This window comes from Mus musculus, chromosome X (assembly GCF_000001635.26).
Source record: "Mus musculus strain C57BL/6J chromosome X, GRCm38.p6 C57BL/6J".
NCBI classification, from domain to species: Eukaryota; Metazoa; Chordata; class Mammalia; order Rodentia; family Muridae; genus Mus; species Mus musculus.
Window position 1 is genome coordinate 35,733,874 of NC_000086.7, and position 16,714 is coordinate 35,750,587.

Below are 16,714 nucleotides of genomic sequence, written 5' to 3' on the forward strand. Positions count from 1 at the left end.
ACCAACTCCTCGTTTGGTTATTTCTTTGAATAGTTCTTCTTGTTTCCACTTGGTTGATTTCACCCCTGAGTTTGATTATTTCCTGCCGTCTATTCCTCTTGGGTGAATTTGCTTCCTTTTTTCTAGGGCTTTTAGATGTGTTGTCAAGCTGCTAGTATGTGTTCTCTCTAGTTTCTTCTTGGAGGCACTCAGAGCTATGAGTTTCCCTCTTAGAAATGCTTTCATTGTGTCCCATAGGTTTGGGTACGTTGTGGCTTCATTTTCATTAAACTCTAAAAAGTCTTTAATTTCTTTCTTTATTCCTTACTTGACCAAGGTATCATTGAGAAGAGTGTTATTCAGTTTCCATGTGAATGTTGGCTTTCCATTATTTATGTTGTTATTGAAGATCAGTCTTAGGCCATGGTGGTCTGATAGGATACATGGGACAATTTCAATATTTTTGTATCTGTTGAGGCCTGTTTTGTGACCAATTATATGGTCAATTTTGGAGAAGGTCCCGTGAGGTGTGGAGAAGAAGGTATATTCTTTTGTTTTAGGATAAAATGTTCTGTAGATATCTGTCAGGTCCATTTGTTTCATAACTTCTGTTTGTTTCACTGTGTCCCTGTTTAGTTTCTGTTTCCACGATCTGTCCATTGAAGAAAGTGGTGTGTTGAAGTCTCCCACTATTATTGTGTGAGGTGCAATGTGTGCTTTGAGCTTTACTAAAGTGTCTTTAATGAATGTGTCTGCCCTTGCATTTGGTGCGTAGATATTCAGAATTGAGAGTTCCTCTTGGAGGATTTTACCTTTGATGAGTATGAAGTGTCACTCCTTGTCTTTTTTGATAACTTTGGGTTGGAAGTCGATTTTATCCGATATTAAAATGGCTACTCCAGCTTGTTTCTTCAGTCCATTTGCTTGGAAAATTGTTTTCCAGCCTTTCACTCTGAGGTAGTGTCTGTCTTTTTCCCTGAGATGGGTTTCCTGTAAGCAGCAGAATGTTGGGTCCTGTTTGTGTAGCCAGTCTGTTAGTCTATGTCTTTTTATTGTGGAATTGAGTCCATTGATATTAAAAGATATTAAGGAAAAGTAATTGTTGCTTCCTTTTATTTTTGTTGTTAGAGTTGGCATTCTGTTCTTGTGGCTGTCTTCTTTTTGGTTTGTTGAGTGATTACTTTCTTGGTTGTTCTAGGGCGTGATTTCAGTCCTTGTATTGCTTCTTTTCTGTTATTATCCTTTGAAGGGCTGGATTTGTGGAAAGATATTGTGTGAATTTGGTTTTGTCGTGGAATACTTTGGTTTCTCCATCTATGGTAATTGAAAGTTTGGCCGGGTATAGTAGCCTGGGCTGGCATTTGTGTTCTCTTAGTGTCTGTATAACATCTGTCCAGGCTCTTCTGGCTTTCATAGTCTCTGGTGAAAAGTCTGGTGTAATTCTGATAGGCCTTCCTTTATATGTTACTTGACCTTTCTCCCTTACTGCTTTTAATATTCTCTCTTTATTTAGTGCATTTGTTGTTCTGATTATTATGTGTCAGGAGGAATTTCTTTTCTGGTCCAGTCTATTTGGAGTTCTGTAGGCTTCTTGTATGATCATGGGCATCTCTTTCTTTATGTTTGGGAAGTTTTCTTCTATTATTTTGTTGAAGATATTAGCTGGCCCTTTAAGTTGAAAATCTTCATTTTCATCAATTCCTATTATCAGTAGGTTTGGTCTTCTCATTGTGTCCTGGATTACCTGGATATTTTGAGTTAGGATCCTTTTGCATTTTGTATTTTCTTTGACTGTTGTGTCGATGTTCTCTATGGAGTCTTCTGCACCTGAGATTCTCTCTTCCATTTCTTGTATTCTGTTGCTGATGCTGGCATCTATGGTTCCAGATCTCTTTCCTAGGGTTTCTATCTCCAGCGTTGCCTCGCTTTGGGTTTTCTTTATTGTGTCTACTTCCCTTTTTAGTTCTAGTATGGTTTTGTTCATTTCCATTACCTGTTTGGATGTGTTTTCCTGTTTTTCTTTAATGATTTCTACCTGTTTGGCTGTGTTTTCCTGCTTTTCTTTAAGGGCCTGTAACTCTTTAGCAGTGCTCTCCTGTAATTCTTTAAGTGACTTATGAAAGTCCTTCTTGATGTCCTCTATCATCATCATGAGAAATGTTTTTAAATCTGGGTCTAGATTTTCAGTGGTGTTGGGGTGCCCAGGACTAGGTGGGGTGGGAATGCTGCGTTCTGATGATGGTGAGTGGTCTTGATTTCTGTTAGTAGGATTCTTACGTTTGCCTTTTGCCATCTGGTAATCTCTGAAGCTAGCTGTTTTAGTTGTCACTGTTAAGAGCTTGTTCTTCAGGTGACTCTGTTAGCCTCTATAAGCAGACCTGGAGGGTAGCACTCTCCTTAGTTTCAGTGGGCAGTATTCTCTGCAGGCAAGCTCTCTTCTTGCAGGGAAGGTACCCAGATATCTGGTGTTCGAACCAGACTCCTGGCAGAAGTTGTGTTCCACTCACTAGAGGTCTTAGGATCCCATGTGGAATCCTGTGTGGGCCCTTGCGGGTGTCAGGCGACTCTGCTGGCAAGATAGCCCGGGGCTCGAGTGGAGCGGAAGGGGCTTGTGCCCCAGATCAGGCCCGGGTAGCCTGCTTCCCTATCTACCGCAGTCTCAGGTTCCGCGCGATTGGATTGGGGCAGGCGCTGTGTTCCACTCACCAGAGGTCTTAGGATCCCGTGGGGAGTCCTGTGTGGGCCCTTGCGGGTGTTGGGCAAGACTCTGCTGGCAAGGTAGCCCGGGGCTCGAGTGTAGCGGAAGGGGCTTGTAGACAGATACTTCTAATACATAGTTTTATCATGAAGTGCTTATTTTCATCCATCTATCTTTTTTTATACAAAAACCAATTGAATACATTTTAATCTGTTACACACACATTAGAAAATTTATAATATCCCTAACGAAATTATAGAATTTATGGAGAAGAAAATTCATTATAATTTATTTTAATCATATTTGTTCCTTAAATGACCAAAGTTTATCCATCTATCTTACATGACAGTTTGATTGGATACTGCAGTTAGATCTGGCATCTGTAGTCTCTTAGAGTGTGTATAACACCTGTTTAGACCTTCTGGCATTTAACATCTCTATTCAAAAGTCTAGTATTATTCTAATAAATTGGCCTGTACAGTTTATTTGCTCATTGTTTCTTAAAGCTTTTAATATATTTTTTCTGCACATTTAGTTTAAATTATTATGTGCTGAGGGGACTTTGTTTTCTGTTCTCATCTATTTTGGTGTTTTCTATGCTTCTTATATCTTAATAGGCATCTCCTACTTTAGGTTAAGAACATTTTCTTCTTTGTTTTTTGTTAAATATATTTGCTGTGCCTTTGACCAGGTTGGGTTTCTTTATTCAATTACTAATATTCATAGACTTGGCTTTTTCATGATACCCTAGACTCAATAGATGTTCTGTGCCTCAGAATTTAAAAACATTTTCTTCGACTAGGGTATCTATTTCTTCTTTCTTGTCTTTTATTCTTGAGATTTTCCTCTTCCATATCTTCTATCCTCTTGGTGAGGCATGCCTCTGAGGTTCCTGTATGACTTCCTAAATTATTAATTTAAAGATTTCTTTCAGTTTGGAGTTTCTATTGATTATATTTCCACTTTTACTTTGTGAAATATTTTCTTCATTTTATTATACTGTTTGTGTTGTCACAGATTTCATTAATGGATTTATTCATATCCTCTTTAAAGACTTCTAACATATTTGTGATACCCTTTGAAGTCTTTACTGTATGTTTCAGCTCTATTGCATTTCTCAGAGCTTACCACAGTAGGCTTGCTATACTACAGTGGAAACATAATTGCCCTGGCTGTTACAGATTGTGTTTCTTTGCTGGGTTCTAAGCATCTGGTTTTAGGCTGATTGTAATTCTATGTGCCTATATTTCATGGTTGGGTGTTTTGCTCCTTGATTTCTGCTGCATTCTCTGATTTAAAGAAGAGTGTCATCTTTGGGGGTTGCCTGGAAATAAATTCTTCTGAGATCCTGGCAGTTATGGCCATGAGGGGTCATGGACACAGAATGTTTCTGGCTCCTGGCTGGCATCTTCCTTCTGGTCTACTTCTTCACCTGGGTCAAATCAGTGGCAGCTTCCCTCCCTCACCCTACAGCCTGCCTGCCTCACAGAAGGTATGCAGGAGACCAAGGACACAAGTGAGACCCCTGCTCAAATTCCAATGCCAACTAGACACCTACACACTGCAGGTGACTTGGGACCTACCTGCCCTGTTGAGTTCCATCTTCTTTCCTGGATGCTTCTCTACCTGGGCCAGATTGGTGGGCCAACACCCTCACACAACCCGTAGTGTGCCTGTCTCACAGGAGTTCTGCACTAAAGAGGGACACAGGACAAACTGCCTTAACCAGGGGCACAATCCTTCTGGTTTGTACCTCCATCTGCAACTTGGGAAGATTCTGTCCCTGGAGCACAGAACCTGCCTGTCTTCCAGGAGGTTCACTCTGGCCAGGAACACAGGAGGTCTGACCTAACCAGGCACACAGAGGCCTTCTCTAATCGAAGACACAAGAATCCCCTACTTACCAGAGACAGCATTGCCTGCCTCCCAGGAAACAGACTCTAACCCAGGTCACAGAGCTCTACCTGCCTCCAAGGAGTCTGGCCCCAGTCAGAGACACCCAGGACAGTTACTATTAGGGGAGGGACTACCTCCCCTAATACTAAGAACATAAGCTGCAGAACCCAATAGGATTCTTCACCATAAGAACCCACTTCTCCAACCACAGAAAGCCCTGAATACCCTAACATGCCTCAAAAGGAAGATGTGTCCTAAACCCCCATCTCATTAAGATGATAGAGGCCTTAGGAAGATATAAATAACTCCCTTAAACAAATATAGGAAAACACAGGCAAACAGGTAGAAGCCCTTAAAGAGGAAGCAAATAAATCCCTTAAAGAAATCTAGGATAATACAATCAACCATGTGAAAGAATTGATCAAAATAGTCCAAGACCTGAAAATGAAAATAGAAACAATAACAATAAAGAAAACAAAAATGGAGGAAACCCTGGAGATACACAACTTAGGAAAGATATCAAGAGCTACAGATGCAAGCACCATCAACAGAATACAAGAGATAGAAGAGAGAATCTCAGGCATGAAAGATACCACATAAGGTATTGACACATCAGTCCAGGAAAATACAAAGTGTAAAAACCTCCTAACCTAAAATGTCTAGGAACTTCAGGACACCATGAAAAGATCAAGCCTAAGAATGGTAGGAACAGAGGAAAGTGAAGATTCCCAGTTCAAAGGGCCAGAAAACATCTTCAACAAAATAATAGAAGAAAATTTCCCCAACCTAAAGAAAGATATGATCATAAATGTCTAAGAAGCTTACAGAACACCAAATAGACTGGACCAGAAAAGAAAATTCTCCCATCACATAGTAAGCAAAACACTGGATGCACATAGCAAAGAAATAATATTAAAAGCTGTAAGGCAAAAGAGCCAAGTAACATATGAAGTCAGACCTATCAGAATTACACCATACCTTTCACCAGAGGCACTTAAAGCCAGATGATCCTGGACATATGTCCTTCAGACCATAAGAGAAAAAAAAAGCCAGCCTAGGTTAATATAACCAGTAAAATTCTCAGTCACCATAGATGGAGAAACCAAGATACCTCATGACAAAACCAAATTTAAACATTATCTTTCTACTAATACAGCCCTACAAAGGATATTGAAAGTAAAACTGCAATGCGAGGAGGGTAATTACACCCAAGAAAACAGAAGAAATTAAATATCTCACAACAAAACAAAAGAAGAGATCACACACACCTAATACTACCTCCAGCAACAAAAAGAAGAGGATTGCTTCAAATATGTCTCCATTTAGTTTGATATTGGCTGTTGGTTTGCAGTAAATTGCTTTTATTATGTTCAGGTATGGGCCTTAAATTTTTGACCTCTCCAATACTTTTAACATGAAGGGGTGTTGTATTTTGTCAGATGCTTTTTCAGCATCTAAGGAGATGATCATGTGATTTTTTTTCTTTGAGTTTGTTTATATAGTGGATTACATTAATAGATTTTCATATATTAAACCAACCTTGCATCCCTGGGGTGAAGCCTACTTGATTGTGGTGAATGAAGGCTTTGATATGTTCTTGGATTCAGTTTGCAAGAATTTTCTGGAGTATTTTGGCATTGATATTCATAATCAAGATTGGTTGGAGATTCTCTTTTTTGGTTGGATCTTTGAGTGGTTTTGGTATCAGAGTGATTGTGGCTTCATAGAATGAGTTAGGTAATATTCCTTCTGTTTCTATTTTATGGAATACTTTGAGGAAAAATTAGTATCAGGTCTTCTTTTAAGTTCTGTTAGAATTCTGCACTAAATCAATCTGTCCCTGGGCTTTTTTTGGTTGGGAGGATTTTAATGACTGCTTCTATTTCCTTGTGTGATGTGGATCCTTTTAGATAGTTTACCTGCTCTTGATTTAACTTTGGTAGGTGACATCTGTCTAGAAAACCATCCATTTCATCTAGATTTTCCAGTTTTGTTGAGTATAGGCTTTTATAGTAGGACCTGATGATTTTTTCTGAACTTCCTCTGTTTCTGTTGTTGTCTCTTTTCATTTTTGATTTTATTAATTTGGATACTGCCTCTTGGCCCTTTAGTTAGTTTGGCTACGGGTTTATATATCTTGTTGAGTTTTTCAAAAATCAGATTTTGGTTTTGCTGATTCTTTGTATTGTTTTCTTTGTTTCTGTTTGGTTAATTTGAGCCCTTAGTTTGACTATTTCCTGCCTTCTACTCCTCTTAGGTGAGTGTGCTTCTTTTTGTTCTAGGGCTCTCAGGTGTGCTGCTAAGTTGTTAGTGTAAAAATCTTTCCAGTTTCTTTACCAGAGCACTTAGCACTATGAACTTTTCTCTTAGTACTGCTTTCATTATGTCCCATAGGTTTGAGTATGATATGTCAATATTTTCATTAAATTCCAGGGAGTATTCCATTTCCTTCTTTATTTCTTCCCTGACCAAATTATCACTGAGTAAAGAGTTGTTCAGTTTCCACGTGTATGTGGGATTTCTGTAGTTTTCGCTGTTTTTGTAGACCAGCCTTAGGCCATGGTGGTCTGATAGGATGCATGGTATTATTTCAATCTTCTTGTATCTGTTGAGGGTTTTGATACATAGCTGCATATGTATCAAAAGATGGCCTAGTCCGCCATCACTGGAAAGAGAGGCCCATTGGACACGCAAACTTTATATGCCCCAGTACAGGGGAACGCCAGGGCCAAAAAGGGGGACTGGGTGGGTAGGGGAGTGGGGGTGGTTGGGTATGGGGGACTTTGGGTATAGCATTGGAAATGTAAATGAGCTAAATACCTAATAAAAAATGGGAAAAAAAACAAACAAGTAAACATGAAAAAAAAAAGAAAATCAGAAGTATAGCCACACACAGTACAGTTAAGCAATGATCTTTGCTAAGCCTTCCAAGATAACTAGATGACAGCAAACCACCAAGAAAAGCCACTCAGTATTTTGATTTCTGGATCTAAAGTGACTGACTGAAAACCCCAAGTCCAGTGACTGTCTCTGTTGCATTATGGAAGTTCAAGAGTCACAACTGATCTTGATGTGTGTGGGGTGTTTTCATTGTCTTAAATTAGATTCAACTGTGTTTCCATAGTTGCTCTGCATATAAAACCAAACCTGCAGCCATTGGCCATTTCAAACATCTTTATGTTCAGATGCTGAGCCTTTGTAAGGTTGACTACCTCAGATTTGCTGCACTTAACTGTAGATTTCATGTGGATCACATCTTCTGCATAAAGTTACAGCTACTAGTGTCTATGTGAACCTTGAAACAAACTCTACTGGATTCCAGTCATAAAGCCTTCAGAAGTCACCCATCTGGGTTCTGATCCACTGTAAAAGATGAAGAGTTAAGTGACCTTAATTAACCTGTTCTGTGCCCCATCCTAAGGCATACTCTATAGGCTGTGGTTATGTTAGAGTTCCTGGAACAAGCCACTGTCAGAAATGATGTGTTTGGATCATTTGTGTGGGGCTTATGATTTATAATTTTTTATTTGTATGAGGTAACTATGAATTTAATTCAGCCAAACTCAGATCCACCAAATGAGGAGTGGGGGGATAGAGTTGTTTCTTTGAATTCTGTTTCATTCAGATAGTGCTTGTTCAGTTACACATTAAGGCCTTTCTTTGACTTGGAGTAAGTTCGTTGGGGGCATATTGTGTGGTGAATAGCCTGGAAGTAGCATTGGAATTGTGAAATACCCTATGAATTTGCCAATCCTTAAGGTGGAACCAGATAGCCTTTGATACATATAAAGGACAGCAGATCTGCTCCACTCAAAGTGCTGTTCAAGCCTCCTAATCAGGTCTAAATTGCACTGCTGTGGACAGAGTATGGTGTCTGCTCAGAAGGAGAGGGTTTCACAGACCTGGCTTTAACAGTTCAATGCAACAGGAGCAAATCACCAAGTTGCTCATGAATCTTGCATGGTGTCTGATAAATCCTTGTGAGTGCCTCAGATTTGAAGGATATGGTCTATTATGTAGATCCATTCATTGTTTAGCCAGATCTTGACATTCACCTTGGGAATATGCTTGTGGTATTCACTTGGAAAGGCAGGGGAATAGTCAGTAATGTAGCACTTACGTTGTTAGTAGTTACAACTTAACTATCTAGTACTGCTTGGCTTTTAGAAGAGGTCAAAAAAATGGGAATGGGTGGGTAGGGAAGTGGGGGGGTGGGTATGGGGAACTTTTGGGATAGCATTGGAAATGTAATTGAGAAAAATATGTAATAAAAATATTTTTAAAAAATAATATAAGACACAAGAGCTAGGGAAGCTTAATTTCTGTTGTTTTACTTTGTGTTACTTTGTTCCCACAACAGTAAAAACATATGCACACTAAACACCAACTAGCTAAGAACCTCAGACACTTGCCTCTTAATCATTTTGAGTCACAGGCTCCTTTGGTTATAATCAAAGGTCTATGAATTCCTTATGTGGTAATATTTTTATTTGCATTAAATAAAATAAATAAGACTACAAAGGAATCTAATTTATAATGACATTATGGTTTCAATCTGAACCTCTCACCAAAAAAAAAAAAAAAAAAAAAAAGTCACTGCTAAATTTCTTCCCACCTAATGAAATAGTACTCTATATTGGCATATGACTATGTGATATGATGGCAATGCCTGGGTTTCTCTTTGTAAATGAATCCCTTTGACAAACACAGTTCAGACTTACTCTCTACTAACAGAAGTGGAACAGGTAATGGTAGAATTTTTCCCAGCTTGAGAACATGTCTTGCAGTTAAGTGGATTAGAGCAGCAGTTGTGGGATGCTGAAGGTGTAGGCCAATGTCTCCTGAGAAGACTGTATGCACTTCTGGGCAATAATGTCATGATCTGATCCAGCCAGGAGGAGGTTGGATAATTAGAAACTTGGGATTCTTAGTTAAACTGAAGACTAATTTAGGCACCAGAAACCTTAAAAAGTAATCTCACGCCATGAGCCACAAACTTCCATTAAAGTTTGATTTACCCCAGCTACACACACACACACACACACACACACACACACACACGACAGCCAGACAAAAAATAAACAGAGAAATAATGAAACTAACAGACAGGATGAATCAAATAGACCGAGCAGACATCTACAGAATACTTAACCCGCCCCCCAAAAAACGAATACACCTCCTTAGAACCACATAAATCCTTCTCTAAAATTGACCATATAGTTGGTCAGAAAACAAGCCACAACATATAAAGGAAAACTGAAATATCAGCTTGTATCTTATCAGACCACCATGGATTCATGCTGGGCTTCAACAACTGAAACAATGGAAAGTCTACATACTCAAGGAAATTCTACAACTCTACTCAGGGACGAACTATAGAAAGAAAAAAAAAGACTGCTTTGAATTCAATGAGTTGAAGACACAACATACCCAAATTTATGGGACACAATAAAATCAGGGCTAACAAGAAAGTTCATAGTACTAAATGCCTCCATAAAGAAATCAGTAAGTTCTCATATCCACAATTTAAAAATACACCTGAAATCTCTAGTAAAAAGGAAACAAGCACAATAGACAAACCTTTAGCTAAATGAACAAAGACAGAGAGACAGTATCCAAAGAATCATTAGGTCTTACTTCAAAAGCGTTTACTCCAGAAAATTGAAAATCTTAATTAAATGGATGATTTTCTAGACAGATGCCACTTACCAAACTTAATTATGATTAAGTAAGCTACTTAAACATCCCCATAACCCCTAAAGAAATAGAAGAAGTCATTATAATTCTCCCAACCAAAAATAAGCCCAGATCCAGATGGTTTTCAGTGCAGAAATCTACCCCTCTTAGTTCAAAACATTGCTTCTCAGGCCACTAACATTAGAAGTTGTAAGTAGGAGATCCACTAGGAAGATGGTGAATCTGTGGAATTTCCTTGATCACACAGGACATCTCTGAAACACTTTTTATTGTGAATATATAAATCTCACTATGTAAGATTGGGGAGGAACTGGGCACTTTTGGACAGAAATAGAAAGACTGATGTGCCCTTCATAAAAGTGGTAATGTAGTATATTTCATGGGAATAAGAGTGCTGAAGCATGTTGCTCACAAGCATAATTTCTGAGAAATTTTGTGCAAAGGAGAAGGTTTATATGTATTTGTCAGAGGTATACAATCCCCAGCTATTTATTTTCAATAAAATAAGAAAGATCATTTCCTATTGGATAAAATGTAAAGACCTTGTGGAGCAGAGAAAGTTCCAATACTGCTTAATCATCTTCCAATTCTTTTTCTGTATTTAGAATGTTCATATATTTTGTGGGCTGTGTGGAAGGCCAAGCAACTGTTGCGTTATAACAACAGGTTGTAGGGTTATCTTTGATCTAAGAAGACTTTGGTCGAGTCAAAGGCCAATTTCTTCAAAGCAGGATGTGTGGTTTGAGGACCATGGTAGCAGAGTAGTTCTGATGACCCTTTCTGATGAGGTGCTGAATGGGAGACCCAGTCACTTGGAAGATTTGAGCCCTTCTTCATCACAAAGAGAAATTTTTGAATACTTCTTGGTCAGAGAAGGTAATCTTTGAGGACTTTTTTTATACAGACAGAGCCTGAAACTTAGGTCATCTGTCCTTCACTCTTGTCACCAAAATGAAGAGGTTCCATCTTTATGCACATACCCATGTAGGTAATAAGCTTCAAGAGGAGTTAAAATAAGAGTTAGGGGCCTTGGGTAGATAAACATGATCTCAGGCCCTGTCAGTCATACAAGTTTAATATTGGACCCTCTTGTTTAAAGAGGATGCATTTGGTATATAATGGATACAAATTGATGATCTAAAGCAATTGTGTTGAGGAGTAGAAGTTTGAAGCAAATGAAGATTCTGCTTAAAGTCCCTAACCACTTTCGAGTTAAGGAAATGTCCTACTAAAACTTATATAGTGGAGTAAAGTCTTCATCACAATTTAGAAAATTTGCATCATCAGTCAAATTGTATTAGGCCTGGCAGCAATCCAAGCATCATTCATCAGTCATCATTGTTAGTCTCTACTTCCTCTTGAAGCTTATAAACTACATGAATATGTGCATAAAGATGGAACCTCTTCATTTTGGTGACAAGAGTGAAGGACAGCCTAAGTTTCAGGCTTTCTCAAATCAGAAACAAATAAGTGAAGTTTCTTTAATCACATAACCTTTAGAGGGTTATGTTTGAGTCTCATATATATGAAGGGAATGCTCTGAGGACACTTTAATCTTGGTCCCTTGGGCAAGATGAAAATTCTGAAGAAAGGGATGAAGGTAAACTATAGCAGAGGGATTTCTGATGACCCTTTATCAAAAGAGGATAGTGTGAGACTCCTGGAGGATAGGGCTCATTGGAGGAGCCTGTATTTATAACTACAACTGCTACTACTACTACTACTGTTGCTGCTGCTGCTGCTGCTGCTGCTGCTGCTACTACTACTACCACCACCACCACCACCACCACTACTACTACTACTACTACTACTACTACTACTACTACTACTACTACTGAGGTCACCCTGAACTACTTTACTAAGAGTTAAAGTACTTAGCCATGTTTAACCCATGTTTTACCAAATAGCATGATCCAATCACCACACTGTGAAGGAAAAGATGTAGCTTAACTTGAGTAGTGGGAGAACAGTATTATAGTGCATCATTTGCTTCCAACTATTCTTCCCAACTTCCAATATCCATATATATATTACTGGCTAGTTTTCTGTCAACTTGACACAGCTGGAGTTATCACAGAGAAAGGAGTTTCAGTTGGGGAAGTGCCTCCATGAGATCCAACTGTAAGGCATTTTCTCAATTAGTGATCAAGGGGAAAGGCCCCTTGGGGGTGGGACCACCTCTGGGCTGGTAGTCTTGGTTCTATAAGAGAGAAGGCTGAGCAAGCCAGGGGAAGCAAGCCAGGGGAAGCAAGCCAGTAAAGAACATCCCTCCATGGCCTCTGCATCAGCTCCTGCTTTCTGACCTGCTTGAGTTCCAGTCCTGACTTCCTTTGGTGATGAACAGCAGTATGGAAGTGTAAGACAAATAAACCCTTTCCTCCCCAACTTGCTTCTTGGTCATGATGTTTTGTCCAGGAATAGAAACCCTGACTAAGACAATATATATATTTTATATATATATATATACATACATATATATACATACATATATACACACACACATATATATGAATATATATATATATATATATATATATATATATATATATATACTGTTGTGAAGAGCACAATAAACAATCAGCACACCAGCACACTCTTCCAACAGGATGAGTGGTTGTCTGAACTCTGTTGCTTCCTCAAGATTGTATTGGTTCGTGGGTATACATAAATGAAAGCAGGAAACACTGCATTTCTGACAAGAGCCTTCTAGACAGAGGGCATGAGTGTTAGTCTTAGCTTTATATATCCTTCCCCCAATCTATACCCAGAATCTTGTGAGGTCCCACTATGAGGTTGCAATTGTGTTTGCCTTGCAATCTTGGTCAGGGCTATTGATACTTGGATAATATGAGTTAAATGATCCAGTGTAAGGTCCCCTTGAAAAAGGAGGATACTTCTTCCTTCTGAGCCCAGTGGAGGCTGCTAAGGGCTCCAGAATGCTCTACATGCCACAAAAACTCGGGAGCACCTTGGGAACACAGGTGAGTGGAACATAACATCAGCTCTAAAGAATTGTGGAGGGTCTTGTGCCTGCAGGAACATGGACAAAGGAACCTCACCCAACCAGAGGCTGGGATCCATTCAGGTCAGGGCCAGCCCCACCATCTTCTACGTGAACCTGGTCAAGGGCATCTAGGGCACCAGAGGACTCTCCATGCCACAGAACCCCTAGCACACCCAGGACCTCCTGAACACCTGAGAGCATGTGAGTGATAGAAGCAACAGAGCTTCTTGGTCAGGGTCCCCTCGGGCCTTCATCCTCAGCCAAGAGGCAGAGCTGAGACCCAGACCCCTGGGCACATTCCCTGCCAGAGGAGAGTTGGCCTACAGAGAGGGTTCTGACCTCAGAACTCAGGAGGTGGATCAGAACTCCAGACTGCTGGACACCTGCCCTGCAAGAGGAGAGCTTGCCTGCAGAGAGTGATCTGACCACTGGAACTCGGGTGAGAGTTGGACTCCCAGGAGTGCTGACAGAGGCTAACAAAATCACAGGAGGATCAAGCTCCAACCAGAGACAACTTGAACATTAACACCAGAGATTTCCAGATGACAAAAGGCAAATGTAAGAATCTTACTAACAGAAACCAAGAACACAGGGCATTATCAGAACCCAGTATGCCCACCACGAGTCCTGGATACCCCAGCCCACCTGAAAAGCAAGACACGAATTTAAAATCATAACTCATGATGGTGGTAGAAGATGTAAAGAAGGGCATTAATAACTCACTTAAAGAAATACAGAACAGTGCTAAAGAGGTAGAAGCCTTAAAGAGGAAGCACAAAAATCCCTCAAGTAATTACAGGAGAATACTGCTAAACAGGTAGAAGTCCTTAAAGAACTACCGGCAAACACTGCTAAACTGGGAGACGAAACACAAAAATCCCTTAAAGAATTACAGGAAAACACAACCAAACAGGCAATAGAATTGAACAAAACCTGGTGGTTCATGGTATCTTCCACTTCGGTGGAATATTTCTGGTGTTTGTTTGTTTGTTTGTTTTTTGTTTTTTGTTTTGTTTTTCGAGACAGGGTTTTGATATGTAGCCCTGGCTGTCCTGGAACTCACTTTGTAAACCAGGCTGGCCTCAAACTCAGAAATCCGCCTGCCTCTGCTTCCCAAGTGCTGGGATTAAAGGCGTGCACCACCACTGCCTGACTCATGCCCTTGGTTTTTAAAAGAGCTCCAATCTTTGTCAGAAGCAAATCTCTGCGGAAAATGATGGTTGATATGGAATTCTGCAAGTCTACACAAGGTAAGTTTGGCAGAAGCCTTATGTGCAGGAAAGGCAAATCTATAACCATAATAAGTATCTACACCTGTAAGAACAAAACATTGTCCTTTCCACAAAGGATGTGCTCCAATATAGTCATCCTGCCACCTGGTTGCTGGCTGGATACCCCATGAATGGTGCTCAGTGTTGTCTCTGCTGTTGGCAGCAGCTGTATCAAGGTTAGCCTTGGTGAGTGGAAGTCCAGGTTGTTGAGCCAAAGCATAACCCCCATCTCTGCCACCATGGCCACTTTACTTTGTTTATGTGCCTATATAGCAATGACAGGGATGGGTGGGGAAAGAGGTTAAATGTCCACAGAACAGGACATATTATCCACTTGATTACTGAACTCCTCCTCAGCTCCTCCTTTTCATTAGAACACTCTTCATGAGAGTGAACTTTAGTAACTACGCAACAGAATTTATACCAGACTGTTTTGAGACTTCCTTTTTCAAAGCAATTAATCTAAATCTCTTCACCTTAGCCTCAGGCAGACTCTTCAGACAATGGTGAAAAAAACAGTCATATTCTTCACCAGAATTTCAACTAAAGCAGTCTCTATGCCATATACTGAAATTCTCTTCTGTAACCTGTTGGGCCAGGTCTGCACAGTGTGGATCACTCTCAGCAACAAAGCCTTCTATGCCATATACTGAAATTCTCTTCTGAAACATGTTGGACCAGGTATGCACTGTTTGAATCACTCTCAGCAACACAGTCTTCCATATTCCTACTAGGATAGGCCATTAAGGTCCATTTAAAGAATTTCATTCCTTTCCAAACCCAAAGTTCAAAAATCCATGATCTTCCAAACAAAAGCATAGTCAGGCCTATCACAGCAATACCCCACTACTAGTATCAACTTCTGTCTTAGTTAGGGTTCTCTAGTGTCATAGAATTTGTAGGATGTCTCTATATGTATTTAAGGGATTTATTGTAATGAGTTCATCTAACCCAAAAATGTACAGCTGGAAATGGGAAGAACAAAAATCCAGTAGTTCCTCAGTCCTATGAGGCTAGTTGTTTATGCTATTCTTCTGTGGAAGTAGCTACTATTACAATGTATTAGAGAAGTAGGACTGGGGATTCTATGGATAGAGGTGGATTCCCTGCAGAAAACACTGTCAGGAGATGTTGATTTAAAGTTGCCTTGAGAAAAACATCAAAATCTGAATGAGTTTTCATGTGACTGGCATGGTCTGCAGCCTCCTTAATCAGAAGAATTTGTATGAAACACCCTTGAAATGAAAGTATGTGTCTAAAGTTCCCTTGTTCAAAAGAAACAGAATATAGCCATCTTCCTTGCCAGAGTATGCATTTCAGAGGTCCTTCATTGTATCATGTTTGAATCTATAGTTTACCTTAGACCAAAGAAAAATTGGGGAACCATTTATTTTGAAAGAATGTCTGAGGCTCACTTCATAATATCAGAAAGTTGTGTGGGTCTCCTCACATTAAATGGCTAAGCCTCCTTTGGACAAACTGGAATAATCTGCATTTCCCACTGCTTCAATGGGAAATTCTGATGCCTCCTTAATCAAAGGTAGAAGGAGTGAACACTCTAGGGAAAAGAGGAGCTTCTGATGTGCAAGGGACAGGAGAGAAAAACAGAGTGTGAAAATTCCAGAAAACTCTGAGCAAAAAATAAACTACCATAGCTCATGAGATCCTTATATTGCTTCGTCTTCTAACTATTCTTCACAGTCTAGGATATCATTATCTTTAGCTGAATCTGCAAGAGACCAAGTATCAATACCAGGATTCGTTAACAGCTTGTGTGGGTTTCCCCAGCATGATTGACTCCCAATAATCATGTTCAAACAACCAGAACTAAGACAGATTGATGATATCATAGGATGTCAGGTGACTTTACTCAAGAAAAGTTAACTTCCAGAATTTGCTTGATCTTCTTGATTTCTGTGAACTCTCACGGGGCCTTGCCCAGAATGGGATGTTCTGAGAGTCCATTGGATCAAATGGGTAACTTTTAAGGCCTCAGTCATAAGAGGAAGAAAACTACCAAAGTTTTGGAAAGGAGGAATATCCTAGACTTTCTTGGCCAGAAGGGGAGCATCCCTGTTTCTATAGAAGAGTATGGTCCAGGCACTGTAAACCTCTACTTCTTCAGAGAACTCTATAAAAATCTTATCTCTGAGTACTCCACTGGGGTTT